The sequence below is a fragment of the Peromyscus eremicus genome, chromosome 15 (assembly GCF_949786415.1).
Source record: "Peromyscus eremicus chromosome 15, PerEre_H2_v1, whole genome shotgun sequence".
In the NCBI taxonomy this organism is placed as follows: Eukaryota; Metazoa; Chordata; class Mammalia; order Rodentia; family Cricetidae; genus Peromyscus; species Peromyscus eremicus.
In genome coordinates, this window is record NC_081431.1 from 40,479,512 (window position 1) to 40,499,712 (window position 20,201).

Below are 20,201 nucleotides of genomic sequence, written 5' to 3' on the forward strand. Positions count from 1 at the left end.
CCTCCTTTTCACCTCCTCATCCTCATCCTCTTCCTCCTCCTCATCTTCCTCCTCTTCCTTCTCCTTCTCTTCCTCTTCCTCCTCCTCCTTCTTCTTATCTGTACCACAAACCAAACTATAAAATGCCCGAAGGCAGAGACAGAGTTTCTTTTTTTATCTCTTATTTTACTAGTGAGGACATATATTGTCTCCAAGCAAGTACTAAGTAAATATTAGTTAAATGAGTGAAAGAATTAATGAGTTAGTACTAGTTTCTCTGCTTAAAATGCCTCCTCTTCCTGTTTGTCCACTGGGCAAACCCCATTCATCCTCCCAAGCATCCATCTCAGACGTCAGGCACGCTGAGAATCCTTCCTGCTAAGGCACACTGCCCCCTTCCTTGAAGTTCTCAGCACCTGGCACAGCTCTCCACAGAGCATTCGAGGCTTCAGACGTACTGCCCTACCTGTTTGTTTATTCTTAGTCATCTTTGTGCACCGAGGATCATGGCGGGTCACATACCTGTGTCCGATGTCATCTCTTACAAAGAATGAATAAATGCAACTGATAATACACAGCCCAGAGAAAAGGAAACATATCAGGAAGGAAACGAGGAAATAAAGAAAAGATGCTCCTTCGGCCTTGGCGTTTCAGTGATGATTTGCATCTTTGAGCAGTAAGGATGGAGGAGCCACCGTTGCCCTTCCTTCTCCGAGTCTGAACTCTGCTGGACTCTGTAGGTGTCTTATTTGATGGTCTTGCTTCCAGGACAACCAGACCCCTTTGTTGCAGGTGGATTGTGATGAGAAGGAGACAGTTATCTTCTGAACCTTCAGTGAGCTCAGCAGGGAATGTTCTAACCTCTCACCATGCTGTGTGATAAGAATACATCCTTGCTCACACCATAACATACAGTTTGGGCTTGGGGTAGCTTTTCTTCAGTCCCTTCTATCCGGGTTAGTTTCTGTTAACACAGCATAAAGTCACCCGGGAAAAAGGAACCTCAACTGAGGAATTGCCACCATCAGATTGGCTTGTAGACACATTTGTAGGACATTTCCTTGATCAATGATTGATGTAGGAGGGCCCAGCCACTGTGGGCAGTGCCAACCTTGGGCAGATGGTCCGGGATTGTAAAAGAAAGCAAGTCATGTTGAGCAAGCCAGTAAACAGCCTTTCTCTGTGGTTTCTGCTTCCGTTCCTGCCTTGACTTCCTGCTTTCCCCAGTGATGAACTGTAAAGTATATGTAAAAACAAACCCATTCTTCCCCGAGGTGTTTTTTGGTCAGTATTTTATTACAGCAACTAGAGTGTAACTAGACCGGGTGAGTCTCAGCCTTGGCTCTTTTCAAAGCCGTTTTGATTCAAGAAGCCACAGACACGGCACAATAAGACCTGTTTCTGCTCTCTTTTGTAGTACAGAAGTTCACCATTATACTAAGGCCGCAGTTGATGCTGGTTCAGAGTCTGAATTCTCACAGAGGCCTGGCGGGGGGTATGAGTTGCATGGACAGGGATAGAGCATTGAGAAGACAATGTCTCCCAGCTCTCGGCCTCATTGCCACTGTGATGCTCCCATGCTTGGCTCTTCCTGTGTGTTTCCCTAACATCCCATCTTCCCACTGTGCTTTTCTCCCCTGATCCTCCTGCTAGACGGTCAGGAGGCAATTCAGCTCACAGTGAACTGTTGGAACCTCGGAGTTTTGTGTTCTGAGTGACCCCAGGCCGTTCTGGTCTGTAGAATCTACAGCAGTATCTTTCTTCTTGGCTGTCCAGCCCAGCGGCATGGAGTCATATTTGTAAAAGAACTGACCCAACCTTCACTGCATATGAAGACAGAGAAGCTTGTTCCAAGCCTCTTCACCTCAGGACTGACGCTATTCAAATATACATATTGATCTAACTGGCCATTAAAAAAACCCAACTAACAGCAATGCTTCCATAGCACCCACCTGGAGAGCTCCCTTGATCTTTAAAAACCTCACCTGAGAAGCCATCCAATAAATAAAGCCAGCTGAATTTGCTCCGTGGACAAGAATTTAATGAACACGGCGTTATTTCCAGATACCTGTGGAGTAATAAAGAGGGTTAACCGCAGGTCTCTGTCCTTAATGTTCCTACAATGCAGTGGTTCAGGAATGACTTACATGTTAAAAACAACTCCTTTGCTAAACAGAGTGTTGCTGAGGTAGAGTCCTTTGAGGTCACATGAGGCATTTCAACTTCAGTCTTCTGAGGTTTCACTTCGAGGACCTTTGGACTTGTTACTCATTTGCAGGCCCACGGATCTTATTCTGGTCTCTTTCATAGACTGGTGTTTTTCAGGCGAATTGGTTTTGGGTGTTTTTTGTTGTTGTTGTTTTAGGGGTTTTTTTGGGGGGGTGTTGTATTGCTCCACTGCCAGATGCCTTTGGTTTCACGTCTGATGGAGCTGAACGTCCTTCCAGTACTGTGAACCTTTCCTCCAGTTCTTTGCATCCCAAATGACTGGGCTTACTTAGCTGTGAGTGCAGGCAGACCACACATTCCTAGGCTAGAGTTCCCGCCCTGCAGCCCAGGCCCCACTGAGCCCCAGCAAACTCCTTTCCCCAAACAAAGCACACTGCATACAAGACCAGGCCTCCACTAACTGCCTCCTGCTTTTCTGACGCACAATATCTAGTTTGGGAAATATTTGCCTGGTGGTTATGGGATTAACTGTGGCCTGCAGTAAAAGGTAAGCCTTTAAACAAAGGTTTTTGCGTTGTTTTTACAGGAGGGAAAATAAAATACAAAACATACTATCTATTAATGGGCACTTTAGGCTCAGGGCTCTAGCAGTTCAGTTAATCGGCAAGGATTTCCTCAAACAAGGAGGTAATCGAATCCAGGTTGTCATCTGTGCATTTCTCCTTCTCGTCACAGGCTCTACTTCTGAGTGCAGTTGCCACAGCAACGAGATGACTGCAAGAGAACCCGAGAGATCATGCCTGTCCATGAGATGTTTATGAAAATCCACATCTCTCTCTTTCCCATTCCTCTCTGCTAGAAAGAAAGAAGAAACTGGGCGAGAGACGTGACCCCAAGTTCTTTCGCCATCTCGTATGTGTTGGGTGTGGGATTGTGTGCTTAGTATGTGCGTCGTGCTAGATATGCGTGCGTGTGCTTGAATTTTGTGTTATAAAATATAACGAGAGTCTATAAAAACAAAAGTGCTCGGTTCAGTAATTTCTCATGACATATCAAATCAAGAAACAGGCATTACAGGAACTCCAGACGTGGCACCTATATCCCCTCAATTGGTATCTCATCTTCCTCCTTCGAAGGAAATACTATCCTAACTTAAGAAAAAAATCACTTGCTGCCTTTCCTTTGCAGTTTCACCACCCCGAACACTGGGGTGTCGTTTGATTGTTTTTGACCCTTGTGTGGCTGCGTATCTTCTGTTTGTGTCTTGCATAATATGAGGTTTATAAGCTATACTCGTGTTTCCATTTGTGACTGTGATTTCCATGTTCGTTTTGTTAAGTTTCATTGTGTGCAGAGAATCTAATATTATTGTTCATTCGATTATTGGTGGACTTCTGGGTTGGAAGTCTGGTGGGACTTCTCTAGTTAGATGTTAATCATAAATAATTCTATAACGAATGTTCTTGCACATGTCTTTCTGTGTCCAACTCACATTTCTGCAGGTCTGTACCTGGAATTGAACTGCATCAGTCATGATGTACCATAGCCAACGATGCTAAACAATGTTCTTACACAGCGTTATAGATTCCTGTCTCTCCACAGCCCCATCAATGTTTAGCATCCTCAGTCTTAGAGTGTTGCCCATTCTGACGGGTGTATAGTGGTGACTGAATCTTTCTCTGCCCTCAGAACATTCTACAATGTGACAATCCCACTTTTCATAGTTTTGACCAATCTGTAGCTGTTTGTCATGTAATTTAGATACAAACAGATGATGTGTGTATTGCAAAATAGCCCATGTTCTATGGGATATGTTGTCATTCTTATGGAATCTTTGGGTAAGCAGAAGTTACTAATGTTCACATGGTCCAGTTTATCTGTTTTGCCTTTGTGAATGTGTCATTCATGCCTTGTGAAAGTGCTTCCTTTATACCTAATCTTAGTGCTGCCCCCTAGCATTGTCTTCTGGACAGTTCACTGTTAACCTTTCATATTTATGACTCATTCATTCCATAAATTTGTTCTTAGCAGTTTAAGGCAGGGTTTTAATTTCTCTTTATATTCAATATGGATGTCCAAGGAGCCTCACTTAATATGTTTGTTGAGAAGGCCATCCTTTCCTGCTACTCCACAGTGACAGCTTCATAATAAATGGGGTGTCCTTATGGACTTTCTCTTTTGTTCATTGGCCTGATTTTCCATCCTCACCCCAATTCCATACTCTTAATTACTGTGGCTTTATAATTAGTCTTCACAGCTGTCAGAGTAAGGCTTTCCACTTTGTTCTCATTCAAGAGTATCTTGGATGTCATTAGTTAACCATTCACATTGTCATAAAAGCACTAGAATCAGATGTTAATTCACACACACACACATACACATATACACACACAAATAAACACACATGAATACATATACATACACACAAATACACGTACATACAAATAAACACACATGAACACACACACACACACACACACACACACACACAAACACTGTAGATTTTTTGAGACATTCCATTTAACTCTGTAAATCAACTTGGGGGAATTATATTCTGACACTTTTAATTTTACTTTCCATTATAATTTTTTGAGTTTTCAAACATACTTTGAAATTTACTAATAATTACTTTATATGCTAGTGTATGATAAATTTCTGTGAATTTGCCTTGTGTGCTTAGAAAACAATTCTAGCCTGAAGTCAGAATGCATGTTTCATGCATATCCGTTAGGTCTAGTGTGTGGATTGTGTTGAGATCTACATAGTGAATGGCTTTTGTCTGTTTGCTTTGTTATTTACTGTGAGAAGTATGTTTATAAAACCTACCCGATGCAACAATAGTATTGTTTTTCTATCACTTACAACTTGTATATTTTGAATGTATGTTAATAGTGCATATGAAATTAGAAGTAGCATATCTTCTCGGTAAATTCAACTTTGTCATGACGAAGTGGGTCTCTCTTGATTTGTGATAGTGACTTCTTGATGCATTTATTCAGAATGCACATCATGCTGTATTGTGTGTGCATGTGTGTGTTTTGTGGTGGTGATTACTACAGTTAAGCAAACTAGACCACTCACCATCACCCACAGCAGTTGTGTGTGCATGCAGGAGTGTACGTATGATAAGAGTGCTTACAATACATCCGCTTGGTAAATTTCCATTATACAATGCAGCATGATTAACTATAGGCCTTGTGCTGTACTGTGGATCACTAGGCTTCTTCATCCTACACAACTGCAAGTTTATACCCTTTAACCTGCTTCTATTACCATTTATTTCTTCTGTTTTGTCATTCATATATTCTTATTTTGTATGACTGGCTTTACATTGCTTCTAGAACAGTAGTTCTCAACCTTCCTAATGCTGTGACCCTTTAATACAGTTTCTCATGTTGTGGTGACTCCCAAACATAAAATTATTTTCGTGGCTACTTCATAACCATAATTTTGCTTTTGCTATTGTTATGAATTGTAATGTACATACCTGTGTTTTCCGATGGTCTCAGGTGAACCTGTGAAAGGGTCATTTGACCCCAAAGGGGTCATGACCCACAGATTGGGAAACACTGATCTAGAGGCATATTCTTCATTTAAAGGGTATTTATATATCCCTTTGCTAAGGAGTGGGGATAATTCTTGTTCCAGGAAGTTTGTGCAGTTTTGTTCCCACGTAAGCAATCGCCCTGATCTTGGCAGGGCCCGGACGATAGTCTAGTCCTTTAATTCCAGCTCCAACGTCTTACAACTTGCTAAACGGCCCAGGCTTGAGCAGGCCTATGCTTCAGCTTATTTCTTTGAGTTTCCAAATTGGTTCTGTGATTCCTCACTCTCTTGTTGTCCCTCAACAGAAGGGTGATTCCAATTACCAGGAAAATTACACTCAATTATCTGTTTGTTTTTCTAAGTTGGGTAAGGACCAACTCTTTTTTTTTTTTTTTTTTTCTATTTTACACAAAAACACTTTTGGCCAAGTTTTTTTTTTTTTTTTCATGCTTAAAATTGAATAAGAGCTATAGATTGTTAGCTACAAACATCAAAACGATATTCAGTTTGTGAGTTCCTTAAAGATGTCCTTGGCGTCCTCAGCACTTGGCTTGGAAAGTGTCCAGGCAGGGCCTGTTGAGTCAAACAGCAGATAGGCCAAGGGGTGAAGCACCCAGAGGGGAGTGGAGACCGTTTCTACACTTTGTTCATTCCTCCAATAAAACATCCCTATCAATACATTCACGGTCACACCTCCCTTTTCACAATAAAACTTGTGAGCAGCCTCAGTATAACCCACCAGTAAGTTCGGGGCCTGGATCCTCAGTATCCTATAGAAAGACAGAGAAAATCAAGGGGCTATGTATAGCACAGGAAAGAAATCACTCACCACTGTGGGCTGAGCAGCAAGAATCTCACGCAAGTACAAATTTTATAATGAAGCCATAAACCTTGGCTTCCCTGTGACCTATAGATACTAAAGACTCCTTTGAGCCTTTTCCCTATATGTTTATCTTACTAACCTACAAACCACAAGCCACCTTATAATCTCATTTACTATAGAAAAGTTCCTAACCAAAAATAAATATAAGAAAAACGTTTTTATTTCATCTTTCAAATCCTTTGAACAATCCAAACTTCAAAAGCTATCCATGTGCAAAGCTATGAAGACACTGAGCACTAGCCTCTCTTCGGAAGCCCAGGCAGACCCTAAGATGAAGTATTGGCCTCCGATTTCCTGTCTCTCTCCCCTTCTCCGAGCCCCTGTGCTTAAATCGCTGATAAAACATTTCCTCAAACTCCAACTATGCTTCATCCTGACTTACCCTGAAATACTTCCCTGCAGTGTAGTCAAGGATCCCAGCTTCACCTGAATCAAGTTTTCTCAGGGATGTGGAGGGACCCTTCCCAGACATCTGTTGTTGACAGCATGGCTCTGTGTCTCCCACTTCTGCTATCAACTCCTCCCAAATCTCCTAAGAGGTCTGCAAGTTCAGAGCTGATCTAGTTTCTGTCCAGAAGTCTCTAGTGCTGTGGAGGTCAGTTAGGTATTGGTCCAGTACAAGAGGTTACTACCACTTAAACTTCAATATGCCCCAAAATGGACTCAAAACTCTTCTTTTTACTAGTTATTTCTATTTTCTGTGATTTATGCTTCATTTAGTGCCAATGGCTCCCCCTCATTACCTACACCACAATCCTAGTCATTTTTAAATTCCACCCTCTGTCAAATCACAAAGTCTGCTGAGTCTGTGTCCTAAATATTTCTCATATTTACCCCTGTCCAGATGTTTCTCCTCTTCCAGGTCGAGGCCTCTGATTGCCACACACCTGGAGCTTAGTTCTGACCCCCTGGTTGGTCTTTACTCCTTGTCTCTGAGCTATCCTCCCATGGAGCCATCAAACATTAACTTTCGCTCTTTTCCCGTCTTCTACTGATGATCTAAGCTCCCTGCCACTTCTCCTAAGAGCTGTTATAATGTGGCCCTTCTCTGACCTCCGGCCCTGTTCACACTCTTCTCTTTTGCGAGGTTCATAGTCTGAAACTACCAAATAAGCTATCCTTCTAAGCATTATTGCATAAGTTCATACCCCTCACCTCTTTACTTGTTTATTGCTTATGTTTTCTTCAAGAGTCAACTCTACCAGACTTCTCTGCCTAGTCCGATGGTGCCCCGCTGTGCTCCCATTGCAGAACGAGATCAAAACACCAATCCTGCATTGGAAGAAAGCGGATTGTCTTTATCACGTAATGCTGGAGAAATTGAATATCCACATGTAGACGACTGAGTGTTGGTCTCTGTGTCTTGCTTCGTACAAAAATCAATGTAAAACCGATCAAAGACCTTGGTATTAAACCTGAATCTTTGCTAAAGGGAAACATTTCAAGATACAGGAATATTTGAAAATTTTCTGAGTTGATTTCAAGAGCTCAGAAAATAATAGCAAAAATTGACACATGAGATTATATCAAATTAAAAACTTCCTGTGGTCCTACCCCAGCCCAGGTCTGTGTTGATGTCTGTGGCCTATGTTGCCACCAAAGGCCACATGGTTGACCAGGTTCTGGGCCACCACCTGTGGCCGTGTTGGTGTCTGAGGACTGTCCCATCACCAGGGCCCTTCGGGGCCATTTAGTGATGTCTAGGTCCAGGCTGCTGCCAAGGGCCGTGTCTGGGTTTGTGTCCTTACTGTAGCCAGGGGCTGTGTTGATATCCATGGCTTCTGTTACCACTGAATGCTGTGGCTGCTCAGGGTCTGGGCTGTCATCACCTAGACCATGTTGGTGTCTGAGAGCCATGCTGCTGCTGGAACCATACTGATCTGGGTGACCTGCACTGCAACTCAGGGCCATGGTAACATCTGGGCCCAAGCTGCTCCCGAGGACCATATCTGGGTCCATGGTCCTATTGCAGCTGGGGTCTGTGTTGATGTCCCAGGCCCATGTTACCACCAGGGGCCATTCAAATCATTCCTATTGAAATCTGAGGGCAGTGCTGAGTCAGCCCTTTCTTTCGCTGCCCCCCTGCCCCCCCGCCCTGCGAGATCTGCAATGGGAGAAATGGCCCTACCCCATACTGGAGAGCTGGCCCAGATGACCCTGGCCCTGGGAGAGCTGGCCCCATCCCTCACCCCAGGCTTGGGAGAGTTGACCCTGATGGTGTGGACACAGGAGAGCTGGCTCACCTGAGGGGGGGTGATCTCAGTGAAGGCCCAGACTGACCAACTCAGCTGCCACCCAGGCCCCCATCCAGTGCTTTAAGTTAGCCCACCCCAACATCGACCCATCTAAGACCTGCTGGATCACATGAAGGCACTGGTTCTGTGGAACCGGAGCTGCAGGATCTCCGTGACTCGGCTAACAGCAGGATACCCAAGAGGAGTTTATGTGAGGGTTCTGTATTGATGGTGTATCAGGGGCCAGAGGCCTTGATCATGGCCAACAACTCGTTGCAGTGGGCAATTGCATGTAAAGCTGTTTGGACAAAAAGTTATACTGCATGACACACAGCAGCTCCCAATGCCACTAACATGAATGAAGAGGTGATGGAGAGGCAGGAAAGATGGAGGAGCAAAGTGGTTGTTTTGTTTGTTTGTTTTTATCGGGTGAGGGTACTGCAAGGGTGAAGGGTGGATAGGGAGGGACTGGGAAATGAGTGGGATTGGGGTGCATGATGTGAGATACTCAAAGAATCAATAAAAAATTATGTTTAAAAAATCCACAGCAATGATGACAGATATATTACAGGTGGTTGTTTACATTCCCCTCAAACTGTCTGAGAAGTTAAGTGGGACTGAAAGGACAGTAAGGAAGAGCAGACGGAAGTGCCGGACTTCCACCTAACTCGGTTTTACTTGGAGTCAAACTCGATTAAAATAATGTCTCGATTAAAAAAAATTAAGAAATAGCCTATGGGGAATAGGAAAGAGACTCACAGAATGTGCAATACACGTGGATACTGGCATGATGCCGAGTATTTCTATATTTATGAAAATGTCATGACGAAACCAATTGCTTTGTATATTAATAGGCGCTAATAAAATAATTGTTAAATTAAAGTGGTGTTTTTTAATGTCTGTCACCTTCACTTGGAAATACTCCTTAGTGGTAGCATCTAGTAAATCTCAGTAACAGTTCAAAGACCGAGAAGAACAAAAGTTTTTAAGATCACTAACAACGGGCTGGAGATGGCTCAGCAGTGAAGAACACTGGTTGCTCTTCCAGAGGACCTGGATTCCATTCGAAGCACCCATATAGCAGCTCACAACTGTCTGTAACTCTAGTTCCAGGACATCTGACCCCCCTCTTCTGGCATTCACAGGAACCAGGAATGCAAGTGATACATAGTGATAATGCATGTAGGCAAAACACCCACACACATAAAACAATAAAATAAGTTAAATAGGTATCTTAGTCATTTCAAGTTGCTTTATTGTTCCTTGGTGGCGGGGGGTTTGTTATTGTTGTTTGGTTTGGTTTTGGTTTGGTTTGGTATGGTTTTTGTTTTTCTGGGACAGGGTTTCTCTGTGTAACAGTCCTGGCTGTCCTGAACTCGCTTTGTAGACCAGGCTGGCCTCAAACTCACAGAGATCTGCTTGCCTCTGCCTCCTGAGTGCTGGGATTAAAGGCATGTGCCACCAGGCCTGGCTGTTCCTTGGGTTTTATTCTCATGTCTTCATTGTTAATCATATTCATAGTTATAAATATTATATTTTTGAAAATCTATTCTATTTTCTGGGTTATTAACACCTGTTTATTGTATGATTTTACAAGTAGACACAGCTGAACAGTACAAGGATTCTGAGCTCCCATTTTCTCTTTAGATCCCTCACGTACTCCAACATTTTTTCCCACTTCTTATTCTATCACAGAGATTTCTGTTTCCTTACTGTGTTTCATAGCATGGTGCTTCATTTATTACTAGTAAATAAATTTGTTTTATTAAAGCATTATCTTCCTTACTAGTAGAATTAGGACCTGCATGGTTTTTCACCTTCCTTCGTCCCACGAGCAGACCAAATCCAGTGTGTGTGTCATGGAATGACACCCCCGGATCTGTAGAGGAAAACTTGCCCTCGGCTGAAATGACAGCAGCTGGAGCTAGCTGGCTCTCTTTGCCCTGAGAGCCATCAATCCTGAGACCCATCGCCAGCTTTCTTTTGCCTTTGCTCTGAACATCCCAGCTTCCCTCGGCTGACTGGTTAATAAAAAACTGGCAGTGTCTGTTTCCATGCCTGTCAGCAATGGTGTGAAGAAGCAGCGTGCTGGGTGGAGGGGCACCACTGGTCTGGCCTCCATTTGGATTTATTATGTTATCCTCGCTCAATCTACAGTGCTCAAAAGGCAGCATCAGAGCTGCTCTGTCTGTCTGAGTGCTCACTAACCAGCAACCCAAGTCTCCATATTCTCACCAGTGATTTGCTCTTCGTAGCAGAGTGAATTCCCAAAATCTTCCCATAGCAATATTTATAGTCTTACATGTTCTAGAACCTTACTATCCCCCAACAAGAGGTGCAGTCTGTCTCCCATCCCCCAGAACCTGGATGGGCCCCGTGGCAGCCTTGGTGGGTATAATATGGTAGATGTAGCATAGTTGACTTCTGATGTTACTTCATAAAAGTCCACCTATACCTCGGTGGTACAGCTTTCTTGAAAGGTGCATAGCTACTCTGAAGCTGGAAAGATCTTGTGAGCCAGGCTGGGGGTGGGGGCATGGAGGAGAGGGGAAGGGGTGTAGAAAGGAATAGGAGAGGGAAGGGGAGGGGAAGAGAGAGGAGGAAGGAGAGAGAGGGGAGGGGAGGAAAGAAGAAGGAGGCGGAAAGGGCAGGACAGGGCAGGACAGGAGAGGACGTTCGGCATTTGCAGCTATAAACGGCAGAGGGTACGTGCTGGGGCCTCCAAAGCTCATGTACTCAAATATCTCGCTGGAGCGTTAGAGCAGCTCCACCTGATATAGTTAGCAAAGACAAGCTGTTCTTTTAACACTCTACTGAAATGGAAGGTTTATGAACATAATAAACTTTACGCCACTCTGTTTTGGTATGGGATTTTCATGCAGGAATATGTAGGAGTGGCAGCCTCAATTATCAGAGTTCAGGCCTAAAAGGTGTTATTTAATATTTAATGCCTTTTCTAAGGAAAATAAAAGGTAGAATTTTTAGATTCTAGATGTGTCCTTGGATTGTGCAGTGGGAACACTAAATCCAGAGGGTTTCAACTGTGTGTAAAGTCCACTGCATGAAAATAACACAAGCCATTTTTCAGGGCTCCTGGGAGGCTGGATGAAGACAGAAGACGTAAGAGTAGAGTAATGATGTGGTCTAGACAAAGTTTCTTCACCACTTCCATTCATGACCCTTTAGCCCAAGAAGTTTTTATGCAATTATGGGGATATATCTATCTATCTATCTATCTATCTATCTATCTATCTATCTATCTATCTAAAACAGTTATACAAATCAAACACTGATAATAAATTATAAAGAAATTTATTGCAAATAATTCCTTGGCATACTTACAATCTTACCATTTATTAAAAACTAAAGCAAATTTGTATACTAATGAGGCAGATATGCCTATTTGTTTCAAATAATTAATGGCTGAATATTTGGTACTTTTAGGACTTGGAGTGTCTTCAATGTTTTTCAGAGTTCATCAGTATTGCAATTTCATAATTAAGAATGACAGTTTACATAATTTATTGTAATACAAATTAGCAGAAATATGAATAGGACAACTTCAGATGGAAATCCTGACCTAATTAATCCCAAGTCAAAATTCATTTAATAATTTTTTTAACGATACTCAGTAACTCAAATAGCCATTTTTAAGATCAAACCTTCTAATACAACACAATCTAAATATATCTGAATTTGATAATGACATGCTTAGGAATGGTAAAAGTCTTTGTCCTCCATAATGAAATGACTTTATTTCTATATGAGCAGAAAAAATATATCGGTACAGCACAAACATTTCACTTTATAGCATTTCATAACATACACTAATCTCCAGTCTGAGCCGAGGTGCTTCGGGGCAGTGTTGGTTGGCACCAAGGGACATAGCAGTGTGGACAGTGAAGGTGTGTCTGTCCTTTGTTCCAGACAAGGGGAAGCGACACAGTGCAACATGGGCAGTCACTGACAGAAACGCCTTAGATTCATTACACATTAGATTTTGAATTGATGTTGTTGTTGTTATGCATTTAGAAACCATTCACTGTTGCCAAATTTTCCACAACCTCCACATTCAGTTACTTAACTCCACATGGAGCCAAGACCCATCATCTAAGAACTTTGGTTGTCGCTACCCTCATGAAGAACTAACAGTAGCTGTGGTTGCCTGCAACCTCTACAAGATCAGGCCACCCATTCTAACACAGAGTAGGAAGTGGTTCATGAGCCCCATCCCTAACTGAGGAGCTATGGACAGCCAGTGGCGTCTGGAAAAAGGAGAGTCAGCTTTCCTTTAGGGCATGGCTGCTAGTAGGTGGACCATGCTCCAGGATGGCTCCACACTTAGGAGTATGTTAACAGCACACACTGGAAACATGACAGGATATTTATGATTGGTACCTTCACACTAGAGGGTAGAGAAATCCATTACTGAGTCAACAAACAAACAAACAACTACTAACTACACAGAACATGGTTTCCACACAGTGCATGACTCTCCAGACAGAGAGACCTTTCTCCCCCTTCCCTGCTCCTCCTATGCTTCCAGCCTGAGCTCTCTAGCACAGGTGAGTGACTGTCCATGGTGCTGCCCTTGGAGCCTGTGATTTCAGAGGGCCTTCTACTCTGGACCCTGGTGGTAATGGAGTGCTTGTTGGTTTTCGTTTGTTTGTTTTAACTTTTAATTAGCATACAAAATACTGGGCTTCGTTATGATTTTTTTCCTCTTATTTTTTAAGCTTATTTTTTCTCTCGTACTATTATGCTTTACTATTTATATTTATGCATTTATTGTGTGTGTGCTGTGTGTGGGGGGGGGGGGTTGCTTACTTGCCATAGCATGCATGTGGAGGTCAGAAGACAACTTAAAGAGAGTAGTTCTTTCCTCCTACCATGTGGGTCCTAGGGATCAAACACACACACACACACACACACACACACACACACACACACACACACATTGCACTTCATTCATATCCTCTTCCTCCTGCTAATCTTCCATTGCTCTGCCAGTTTTTTCATCTGGCTCCAGTTTCATTCCTCCATGAACATGTCTGCAGAGTCTATGATTTACAAAGCAAGGCATGCTTCTCATTAGGTTATGTAGACTTTTTCACTAGGTTTGAAACATTTCTTGTGGGGTGTTATAAAGAATAGTCCTAAGGGGGATGGAGAGGGGGCTCAGCAGGTAAGAATGCTTGCTGCTGAAGCAAGAGGACCTGAATTAAAATCCCTAGCACCCACAGAAGAGCCAGGTAGTGCTACACATGCCTGTAACCCCAGTATTAAAGAGCAGAGACAGAAAGATCGTGGGAGCTCACTGGATAGCTAGCTCAGGCAAAACAGCAGTGATCTTCAGGTTCAGTGACAGACCTCGTCTCAAAAATAAAGACACCAAAATTTCTCCTCTGACTTCCATATGCTATACGTGTGCACCACACATACATGTGCATATACTATACTACACTACAGAAAGAGAGAGAGAGAGAGAGAGAGAGAGAGAGAGAGAGAGAGAGAGATCTAAAATGACAACCATATTGATCATTTCTTACTTTCTCTCTCTCTCTCTCTCTCTCTCTCTCTCTCTCTCTCTCTCTCTCTCTCTCTGTGTGTGTGTGTGTGTGTGTGTGTGTGTGTGTGTGCACATTTCTTAATAAATCCTGAACTACCAACAGGCCTTCCTAGAGCTTTCTGGGGGTATTTTACTCATGGGCAATGAAAGAAAATCATTAACACTCTTGGGTATGATAGACTGTGCTCCTGAATGATTCATTGAACATTTATGTTTGCTGTTACTGGACCAGGGCATAGACTCCCATGGTCTACTATCCTGGAAAGGGGACCCTTGGGTCAGGGAGCAAGGCAAAAACTGGCTCATGAAGCTGCGGGGTGAGTTGGTCCATTCTCCCTCTTTTCTCCATCTTCTCTCCCACCTTTTCTCTCATTCTCTCCAGGCATCTTTCTTGCTATGCAAAATCATAAGTGGATATAGAATGTCAACGTCGTTGGCAGGTCCTGTGAGACCCAGAGGAGGGAATTCTCCCTCATATTTGCCTCAAAGTCACCCATATGTCAGCCCTGGTGAGATGGTGAGCAGAGGGCTGTCTCTAAAGCCAGACCTGGGTGCCAGTCCATCCTGTGACCCTTGATGGCACTACATTGAATTGGTCATTAAGTGACGATTTTTCTGATCTATAAAACTATAACTGAGCCTAGAGAGAGAGACTCATGATGAGATTGTGTGAGGTGACACATATTGGAGAGGATTTTGTCAACTGAAAGACAGTCTACAAGTGAAAGATTACTCTCTTCTATGGGGACCCCAAGAAGACATTTGAGGTGGTGACGAAGCGAATCAAAGGGACTATTAAAGTCTGCTGCAATGGAGGCATAGATAGAGGAGAAAGGTCCTCTGAGGCAGAGAAATGTGGACCAAAGTCTCTACTGTCTGAATCTCAAGGGGCTTAACCCAGCTAGAGGTGAGTGGATGCCCAAACCAAGATGGCATTCAAGGCTGAGAGCCTGGGAGGGGTGTGTGGCCACCCCTGGAGTCTTTCTTTCATGAGGACCAGTAAGTCTTCATCTTGAGTGTCCCAGCTCTCTTGCTGCCATCTTTTTATTTTTATTGATAGAATTAGTGAATAATATAGACTAGCATTCACCATGGTGTGTGCCCTGTGTCAACCTGCCACAGGCTGGAGTCATTGGAACGTCGGTTGAGAAAATATCCCATCAGATTGGCCTATGGGCAAGACTGTGGAGCATTTTATTAATTAATGATTGATGTGTGGACAGGTGGTCCTGGGTTGTGTTAGAAAGCAGGCTGAGCACGTGATGGGGAACGAGCCAGTAAGCAGTGTTCCTCCACGGCATCTGCTTCAGTTTCTGCCTCCAGGTTCCTGCCTTGATTTCCTGCCCCAGTTTCCTCCAATGGTAAACTGTGATGGGGAACTATGAGCAGAAATAAATCCTTTCTTCTCAGGTTACTTTTGGTCTTGGTGTTTCACCACAGCAATAGAAACTTAACTAAAACAGTATTTTGTATGAGATGCTAGTCCTGTAGAGTTAATACATATAGCTTGGAAAAAAAGACTCAACTAAATTTAGTGTTTCCATTTAATTCAACACATTGATCAAATACCCATAATGGAGCTGTGAACAACAAATTCAACTAAGACCAATATAAGTGAAGTGTCTGTTTCCAGGGATCGTGAAGCATAGTTGAGAAATGGCACATGGGAGTGGTTCAGGTTTCTTTCCTGCAAATCCATCAGGGTGTTTTTATACAACATGACTGTGACTTTCTAAGAATGGAAGAGAATGTGCCATAGTCACCAAAAATATCCGGATGTGGAATCCAGTTTTACTCACCACAAGGTTTGTCCTAATGGTGCCAGGACTCTGAGTCTACAGAACAAGCTTGAAGGAAACACCAGTGTGGGTATCACCTCCACCTACCATAGTACTGGCAGCGTGACCAGAGGATGATGTGCGTATTAGTTACTTTCTGTTGCTGTGATTAAAACACAATGACCCAAAGTGACTTATGGAGAAGAGAGCTTATTTTGGCTTTGTTCCAGAGGGACAAGAGTCTGTCCTGTCAGGGAGACATGGCAATGAGCAACGAGCATGTCAGCTGGAGCAGGGAGCTGGGAGATTACGTTTTCAATTGCAAGCACAAAGCAGAGACAGTGGACAGGAAGGGAGATGACTCCATGATCTCTCAAAACCCACCCACCCCACCCCCCAGTGACAGATTTCCTAAAGCTCCCCCAAACAGCACCACCAACCAAGAGTTCAAATACTCAAGCCTATAGGGCTCATTTCTCATTCGAACCAGCTCAGTGGGAAACTCTCAGGACATAGCAATACATGCAGGTATGGGAGACAATGGCAGCACTCATGGATGCCAAGCGATGGCTGCCTTTTGACAATGGACTTGTTGGAGAACCATGCCAGCCTGGAAATCGACACAGGTGCATGCTTCACCAGGCAGGATTCAGAGGCTCCCTGAGCCCGTGAGGTTGCAGGAGAAAGAAACACAGCAGAGCCTGTGGTGAGGGAATATCCTTTCCACTGAGGCTTTGAGGAAAGGGGGAGGATTTCTTGTCAGAGTCTTGGGGGAGGACCTAGGTAACAGCTGCACTGACCTGAGGGTACAGCATGTCCTGTCTTGTGGATATAAACAGAAGCGTTCATTTCTGCCAGCCCCGGGCAGCTTTGTATGCCAGAGCCCAGGGTTTATCAGTCAAGCTTACACATGAATCAGCCTCCCCTCCTCCTCTCTCTCTTTCTCTCTCCCTCCCTCCCTCCCTTCCTCCCTTCCTCCCTCTCCCCTGTACCCCTTCCCCCTCCAAGAAGACAGTTTGGTCTGGGTTGCCCTCTGGGATTTTCCTCTCTGATTTCTCTTTCTCTCACGCGATGTTCCCTGCCCAGGCGTTACATAACAGCCTGGACTGCAGGGAACACCTATACAAGAGGCCATGACAGTTAAACAATGGGCAGGCAGAGGCTGCCCTGAGAAAATGGAGTCATTCATGGGCTGTGTGAGAGGCGGCTCTGTTCCCAACTTGGCTCCCTGGTAAATGAAGTACGCTGTGGACAAAGAGGGAAACTTTACACTCTAGCAATTTTCCCACAGTGGCAGGCTCACAGAAAAACAAGGCACTGGTTGGCTTAGAGGAGAAAAGGCAACCATATCCATAAACTTTGCTTTCTCCCCCAAGTTGTTGTCTAGTGCCAAAACCACAGACTAATCTCCCAGAGAGGGAGCAAGAGGGAGAGGCTGCCGCTGTCTGTTTTCCTCGCTGTTTGCCGGGCTTTCCTTTCTGAATCATCATGTATTTGACCTTAGTGTTACCTCCCCGCTTTGACGGGAGTGCTGTCAGTCCGAGTTGATTGGTCCGAGAGAAATAATGATGTCTTCCCCAAAGGCAGATGCTCTCCAGAACCCAGGAGCATCTTTCCAGACACATGTAGCTAGAGCAAGAAAACCCAGAGAATGTGTAAATGCCCTTTGCCTGAGTCTCCACACTGATGCTATAGATTTAGTGCAGGCTTCTCTTACAAACTGTGACATGCTTGGCATGTCATCAAACAGTTGCAAATGTCTTATGGTGCATGTTTCATTTCAAACTAAGTGACGTGCCAAGAAAATAACAAAAATCATAACAAAGAATCTTCTATGCTAAAACCAATTTCCAAACACCAGCAAGGACTCATCTGTCTAGGGAGATGCATAGCTCTTGTCCAATGTATGTATCCACATGGAGAGATTTTGAAGTCTACTGTAGAGCTACTGGGCCCATGGCATTATTACCACTGAGATTTCTACTTCAGTCCTTAGGTGTAGAACGGATGCTGATGTAGGTAAGTCACAATACAGTGAATATGAAGATTCCTCCTTACCCATCCTGGAACCCTGTTTCCTACCCAGCACCAGGGGTATCCATGGGGTGAACAGGGTAGAGAATCAGGTGACATGAACTACTTCCTGAATGAGGGCTGGCGAGATGACTGAGTGGGTACAAGCACTTATCACACGAGCCTGAGGACCTGAGTCCCATTCCCAAAACCTACATGAAGGCTGAAGGAGAGAACCGTTTCACAAGTTGTACCCTAACCTCCACATGCACACCACTGCAGATGCTTGCCCCTCCTCTACCACATGCTTACACATTCTCTACACACACACACACACACACACACACACACACACACACACACGCACGCACGCACGCACGCACGCACGCATGCACACACACACTAATGATTTTGACATTTAAAAATTACTTAAACAATAACAGAGCACTGGTCTATTTCTCTGGCCTGAGAAAATGGACACATGTGACATAGACCTGATCTGACAGCTCAGCTGCATCCAGGGAGAGCCAATCCTCTGGGCATGAAGCCAACAGCACCAGTAGATGCTCCATGCTGAAGGAAGTTGTTTAAACTCTAGAAGCCCGCTCATGGGCTTGGATTCTAGTTTTAAAGGCCACACTTGATGTGACCTCAAAGAAGAAATCTTACTGGTGTGGCCATTGTAAAGATCATCAGGTTTAGAAAGGTGGGCGGGGGCAGGTAGGAGAGTCGCAGGAAGCAGGCTGCATGGGAACTCCTTCCTGGAGCAGCCTCAGGCCAGAGAACCTACTTAAACCACAGAGCACTCGCATGGGACAAAGGACAAGCGGCAGTGTTCTGTCGTCATTGTTTCTGTTTTGTGAGTACAGTTCTCGATGCCTCGTGAAGACTGTGAAGTAAGTATCTCAACATTTCATGCCCTGAAACCTGGAAACCAACACCCACATTCATCCCTGGTACCACTCCATCCACAAGGCTTCAGCTGTGTTCTTCAAAGAGAAGCCTTTGACCTGCTCGCTGCATCATGACTCAGCTATCAATATGTAACCTGTACCAGATCCATGTACTTCCCAAGATGCTTCCACTTCAGGATTTGAGTAAACAATGAAAAGCCCTTGGGCCTGGTGCAAGGGCACAGGATTATAATCCCATCATGTGAGAGGCAGGAGATCGTGAGTTGGAAGCAAGCTGGTGCTCTATAGGGAGTTCGAGGACAGCATGGGCTACACAGGGATTCACTATCTCAAAACACAAAGACTCTTGACTTGTAATTGATAAGACACTGAGATTTTCTGAGCACTCATCATCTTGTGGGAACTGTGCTAAACTTGGACACCAACAACGCTCACCACAGAGTGAAGGAGAGAGCAATATTTGGGCTAATCAAGGCAAAGCTTTCTGAGGGAAGTGATGTCTGACTTCAGTCTTGAGAATAGATCAGTCAGGTGAAATTGTGGGAGTTCACCGAGGCAGAAAGGATGGAACATGAGAGGTGTGGCCAGGCATGAATACCCACATGCCTGATGATTGCACTCGGTCCATGTACCTGAGGTATTAGAACACGTGCTAAAAAGAGGAAAGGGGGACAGGCAGTAGGGTGTCTCTCCATAGTGTTCCTAATTAGCCATGAAACACCATTTTTCTTCAGAGAGATATCTGGGGCTCAAAACAGTCACTGGCATTTTAACCCCACAAGCAGAATGGTAAAGCAGAAAAGACCTGTCATTAATTCCTCCCAGGTTTTTAGGTCAGTAGTCTCTATAATTGCCTTGTTTTTCTAATTGGAAGAGAATTCCTCAAGCAATGAAGTTTGTGCTTATATAACTCTTTTTCTGCTCCCTTCTGACCTTTGACACTGATATTTGTTGAAACAGCTGTTTTTCACTAAATTGATCTAGACACTCATTGACTAGCTGGTTGAGCAAGGCTGGTCAGAAGGGCCTTGGCTCCGAAGCCGATAGAAGCCACCCCATCATTTCCTTACTGCAGTATGCTTGGAACTGTGGGAAGTGCTTCCTCACTGGAAGTCC

The 20,201-nt window shown here is 44.0% G+C and overlaps 2 long non-coding RNA genes across 3 annotated transcripts in view; one reads left to right on the plus strand and one right to left on the minus strand.

Moving 5' to 3' along the window:
• LOC131925221 (uncharacterized) overlaps window positions 1-20,201 on the minus strand; it is a 148,494-nt gene that overhangs the window by 10,530 nt on the left and 117,763 nt on the right. For both annotated transcript variants that reach the window (XR_009383178.1, XR_009383180.1), the window contains exons 3-4: window positions 7,733-7,849; window positions 1,965-2,047 (exon numbers count right to left, since the gene is read on the minus strand). This is a non-coding gene — a long non-coding RNA (uncharacterized LOC131925221). The remainder of the gene's footprint in view (window positions 1-1,964; window positions 2,048-7,732; window positions 7,850-20,201) is intronic.
• Window positions 2,819-8,132, plus strand: LOC131925222 (uncharacterized). Its single transcript, XR_009383183.1, has 2 exons — window positions 2,819-3,060; window positions 7,768-8,132. It is a non-coding gene; the product is annotated as an uncharacterized LOC131925222 (long non-coding RNA).